The following is a 6,348-nucleotide window of genomic DNA, read 5'->3' on the forward strand; positions in this document are numbered from 1 at the left end:
GACAACTTTAGGTTTGGGTCTAACGTTGCTGATGGCATTCTCTTCTGGTCAAAGGTATATTATTGTTATGAACCTTTTGGAGGTAAACGCTGCACTAACCAGGAAAATCATCAACATCAACATCATCATCATCACCATTAAAATCATCATAAGCATTCTAGTCATCATCATCATCACCATAGTATTTCTCACTAATACAATGGGTGGGAGGAACAAACTCTCTCACACACACACACACACACACACACACACGAGTTTCTTAATGCCTGCGAGGTAGATGCTATTCCTTGAACCACCTTTGTTATTTTTTGTACCGTTGTGACCCCAGGCTCAACGTGATCCCAATGGACTGCAGACTCATGTTACCTCTCTTCTGCAGTCCCCCATCCTCCCTTCAGGGGATTAGGGGATGTTAAGGGACGTTTGTATAACCGAGTAAAGAGGTCCTCGCCAGCACAGTACTTAGTTTCAACAGGGGTACAATCCTCATGTGCATCTCCATACATCACCTGCATCTATTTCTATGTATGTATGGATGGATAGATGGATGGCTGGATGGACGGTTGGTTGGATGGATGGATGGATGAATGGATGGATGGTTGGATGGATGGATGGATGGTTGGTTGATTGGTTGGATGGATGGATGGATGGACGGATGTGTGGATAAAGGTAACTAAGGAGAAAAATACACAGTTTATTGTTCGTTTATTATACTGAGTTCAACATACACTCGTCTTGACACTGGGGCATAAAACTAATGCTTACTGCAGCTTGAGGTTAAATGATTGTACATCCGTGGTTCTTAAGATATGACAAGATATGACACAAGATATGACACAAGATATGACACACACCACGCCCTCCTTTCTACCCAGCCTCACACTTTTAAGAAATATTGAAAGAAAAAACAGAGAACAAAGGAGAAAGGAAAAAGGAAAAAAAAAAGTGAATGAATGAGTGAGAGAGAGAGAGAGAGAGAGAGAGAGAGAGAGAGAGAGAGAGAGAGAGAGAGAGAGAGAGAGAGAGAGAGAAGACGAAGAAAGGAAAAAAAAAGACAAAAAAAAAGCACAGTTGGCTCAGTTTGTGGCTTCTCCCAGGGGATATGCAAGATGGTACATATATTACACATCCCTGTTCTCGTGTGTTGCAGGAAAGGCTCATTCAGCCTTACCAGTGTCTACTCTTCATCGTTTCCTACTTGCTATCTCCCATTCTTCATACTGTTCTTTTCCTCCAAGTGCAAGGCTCCTCACACTAGACACGAAGCCGTCCCCGCAAAACGCAAGATACGATGGATAGATGGGTGTGGCTGGGAAGGAAAGCGTTGGGAATATCTAACTACAAAACCGGGACAACCCCTTCAATACGATGACGTCTTAGTGCAACCTCAAGACGATTTCATTCACCTAAGGATAGAGCTTCGAATTATAGATGTTGGATAAGGCTTCATTTGAGCACAGAGCTTCGGACTCTGGGTGTTAGATAAAGCTTCACTTGATGATTGAGCTTCTAATTATAAATGTTATATAAAGCTTCACATGGGTATAGAGCTTCGAATTATAGATGTCAAATAAAGCTTCACATGAGTATAGAGCTTCGAATTATAGATGCTAGTTAAAGCATCACTTGAGGATAAAGCTTCGAACTATGGATGTTAAGATAAAGCCTTCATTTACCGCGTTCAGTAGGGGTGGCTTTCCTAAGTTGAATAAAATCGTCTGGAAGGAGCAAGACTGAGCTAATAATGAGGTCAGCGTAGATAAGGGATCCATAATGAAGATCAGTTATTTACATCCCACAAAATGTCATTACAGTTCAAATTTTTCCCACAAACCTCAGTTCCATGGGATACTGTGAACCAAACACTCTTGGCCTAATATCTGAATCACGCGCATGAGCAGTAGAATCTAAACACACTTAGATGCATATATTTCCTCATTTATTTTTACATTATGAGGATTATAACATTCCAAATTCCTCTCAGGGATGGGGGAGGGGAAAATGTACGTGAGGAGGGAAATGGGGTAGTGATGAAGAGACCACCACCACCACCACCACCACCATGACCACCACCGCCACCACAACAAGCAACAATACATATTTTGTTTGAGGAAGGTAAAGTGGGTATTTCTACTGATTTAAGTTTTTATGTACAAAGAACAACTATTTAGTCTCTAGTTTAATCCACTCTAAACGACAGCTGCCAATAACAAAACATGAACACGTCTAAATTTTCCGTCTCTCTCTCTCTGGCTCATTTTTTTTTTTTTTGTCCAACTCTGGGCATAGGCTTCACAGCCTGCTATCAAGGCCCAGTAATCCTCCTACATACCTAACACCTCTACATGTTACCACTTCGGCGCTAACACCCACCGTCCATATTGAATACCTGCTAGGGCTGTGTATTGGTATTAGCGGGGGTATTTTTACATGTCGGCAAGTGTTCTGGTAGATCGGTAAAGTCTGATTTAATGAAACTGAAATCCTTAAACTGTTCCCTGCCCCTGCGGGGAGTTGAACCTGGGTCCGGAAGGACTGTAGGCCACCTCTCCACCGATTGAGCCACCGCCATTTAAGCACTTTTTATTTACATTCCATCTAGTCCTCAGTCTCACCGTCCTCATTCCCCCCATCAACTTCGCCTCTGTGCACAATCTCCACGTCTTCCATATTCCAGCACGGCTATGTAAATAGTCTTAAAGATTTTCAAGAAGCCGCAGGTCGTGATGGAGATGTGGCCACGAAGCTGTTGTTTGGGAAAGCTCTGTCTGTCTCTCACTTCCACGTTCACAGACAACAAAGAACGTAAATAAGTAAATCTCTCTGTAAATCATTATGTAAACAATATCTACACCCTGGAGGCCCTCTAGTTAGAAACTTTTCCATCACCAAACTAGAAAAATTTTACTACTCTCCTTAAGTGTCCTGTAAATTACCATCTCCATTTTCAGTTTCTAAATATCTGACGACTGAACACTAAAAGGCGTCTCTATATCAGACAATGAATTTAAGTGAAAAATATTCGTCTAAGGTTTACATTTCTCGTTCTTCCTTCTCTAACAGTCCTTAAATTATGACGTAGATAAGATAAAATTTCAGTACATGTAGTTAGAGTGTTTATATTAACGAAGAGGGTTATCATAATTCATACTCGTTTGTTCGGTCGCTAAGGCTAAAAAAAAAAAAAAAGAAAGAAAAATATATACACGTTAGATTTACAGCCTTGTGCTTAAAATTTAAATAAAGAAAATAAAATGCAAGACGCAATTTTTTATGGTCATTTATGCAAACGCCTGTGGTTATCAAACAGGACTAGCCTGCATCCCACTTTACAAAATGCTGTCGGCAGTGATTCAATGAGGACTGATATGAGGTAATTTCGTCACGGGCTTTGATAATCGACGCGCGCGCGCAAGCGAGAGAGAGAGAGAAAAAAAAAAGTGAGAGAGAGAGAGAGAGTGAATCATGCGGTTTGTCTTTCCCTCTGCGATTGAAACTTCATAAAATGGCCGCCAGTACGTAAGCAGTACAGTGGAGTCTACTGGTTCCGGACATCAAAGCCTACCACCTTCTTCACCCCCTGTCACCACCTCCAAGCTACAACAATAACACTCCAACATCCGCACAGTTCTTACAAAATACTCTCTATGCACGTCGGGTTACTCCTAGACACGTGTTTTTTCTAGCGATAATCACATTCTAAAGGTCTGCTCTTTCCATTTTCCCTTTCCTTCTTTCCTTGGAACTCCTTGGCCGTCCTCAAAACTTTCCGATTCTTTCCTTGTTGTCACAAAGTCATCTCCGCCATCAAGAATTTGCCACATATGACCAACACAGGACCAAAACCATAAGAGCAATATCACTTCACTTCTCCCTTGCCTTACCTCACTCTTGACACCACTCTTACGATTGTACTCTGAAGTTTTCGTCACACATCTTCCATAGAGATTTATTCTGCACATTTCACCTCATTATCGTCATTTGTGTTACTGATGCAAATTGTGTTGATTTTCCTACAGCATAAACAGCATACAAAGCAATGTGAGGGTATAATATGTAAAATACGTCGCTGTAGATGATACACTACGAAGCTTTTATATCACGTACAGTACAGTTTTTACTCTCATCACTTTATATCGGAAACCAAAGGATTTATGTACACTCAGGCACGTTACGTATTACTGAGCACATCTGAGTAATACCTTCACATAAACCACCAAAATAACAAGCAATATACCCTTTCAATAATTCCACATCATCCCTACGTCAAGTGGTGTTGGTGGAGGATTAGTGCCCCTCCCTGTAAAACAATTAACTCTAAGCCCTTGGCCACCCTGTCTGGGATACATGGCGTCTGGCAATGAATGAATGAATGAATAATTCCACATAATTCCACTTACAGAATGTGATAATTATTAACAAACTCGGATTTCTTTAGCATTAGATACATACTTCATTATATATTCACTTCAATGAGCTCGTCTCCTGCATCCACGCACTTGCTCCAACTTGCCCTGCCAGTGGTGGAAATATCTCTGGAACTCTTCTTTCTTGGCAGTCTTGAATACTCTCCTCGTTTGATACTGGATGTCTTCAGTCGTATCAAAACGGTGTCCTTTCATCACGACCTTCAGCTTCGGGAGTAACTCAGACGTCGCTCGGTGTCAAGTAAGGCGATTAAGGTGGCTGTGGGGCTAATGATTTTTCTTTCTGAGCAAATTACTCCTGGTTAATGACCACTGCTTAGTTGGGCGCATTGTCCTGGTGAAATAGCCACCCATCCTTTCACCCCTTGCATTGTCTGTATCTCACCGCTTCAAGCAAACGTTTCGAAACTTCCATGCACAAAGCCGAATTAAAAGTGGTACATCTGGGTAGAAATTTTGTTTGCACAGTTCTTTCCATGTCAAAAAAATAAGTAGCAAAATCTTTGCTTACGATCTTGACTAACAAATTTTGGAGATCTTGGCAACATGAGTGTCTTCTACTGGGAACTGTCTGTAACTAGTATTTTGTACTATTTTGTACCGTATGTGCTATATACAATATATCCTACTTGTGCTGCATATAGGTTAGGCCATGTCTACATATGTGTAGAATATGTAGGATATACAGTATCATATAATACAAAATGCTAGTTACATGTCTTTTTGGCCTCTGGGTCATACCCATAAACCCAGATTAATTCCCAGTTATGAACCTGGATAACAACGCTGCATGACATGCATATTAATCGGTTAGGATGAAGGAAGAACTTACACACATGTTCATTTTGGTCATCTGTAAGGATGTGTGGCAAACTAAACTGCAAACAAAATATCGATGGTGGGCGGATCACATATCCTCACCTTGCTCTTATTACTGTGTTGTGTATCGTACAGTGCAGTGATATATGGCAGCTAAAAGAGTGGCCGATATGCAGTATCACAATGGCGTGAATCACTGGCCACTTAATACAAATTGGTGAAACAATAATGAAGAACTTTTTATCATGTCTCATACGCCGTTCTTTGTACCGTAAGAGGGTTCTAGGTTATATCAGGTTGTGGAGACCTCCTGAAGTACAATGGCTGTAGACAAACCTTCTACAAATTGATGGAACAAGGCAGCGTTTTCAGAATAATTACCTTAAGGAAGCGCTCTCATAATGAAGGAGGTTAATCATCCCAATATCGACATCACATCCATCAACACAGCAAAGCCAACCACTCAAATTTACATCACGGGGAACAGTTTGACTTTATGACTATTCAGAAACCTTCAAAATGCACAATATGGAGGTGCAATGGTCCCTATAAAGTCCTCTTAACATAGATCAACAACACTCTTACTGATGCTAAATTAGGGAAGCAGGATTTACTGGAGAGAGTGTGGGTGAAACTCCTTGAGGGTAAAGTTTATGACTGAACTACTGATGTGTGGAGCTTTAAATATATTCTGGCTACTATCTGAATATTTACATTACAGATATCTTAATATTATAGACGCACATATATGTTTATATACAACATATTTAGTTTTTATTTATATGTTTTGCTCTTTTTATATTATTCACAAAGGGTACGTCAATATAGCTAGTCTTCTTCAGTGCCCCCAACTCCACATGTGAGGTGGGTGTGACGTGAGAGCCACAACACTGACCTACACACACGCAGAACAAAGTCATTCCACGCAAAGACACATAACTGCCCCTACATATGATCAGGAAAAACTACTATTTAATCATTTACACACACACACACACACACACACACACACACACACACACACACACACACACACACACAACGACTAAAAGGTCCCATGATAGATACTACGTTAGTTTAGAGGGCACTACTAAATCATCAT

Source organism: Coenobita brevimanus, chromosome 100 (genome assembly GCF_032717465.1).
Source record: "Coenobita brevimanus isolate Jiangsu-jjx chromosome 100, ASM3271746v2, whole genome shotgun sequence".
NCBI lineage: Eukaryota > Metazoa > Arthropoda > Malacostraca > Decapoda > Coenobitidae > Coenobita > Coenobita brevimanus.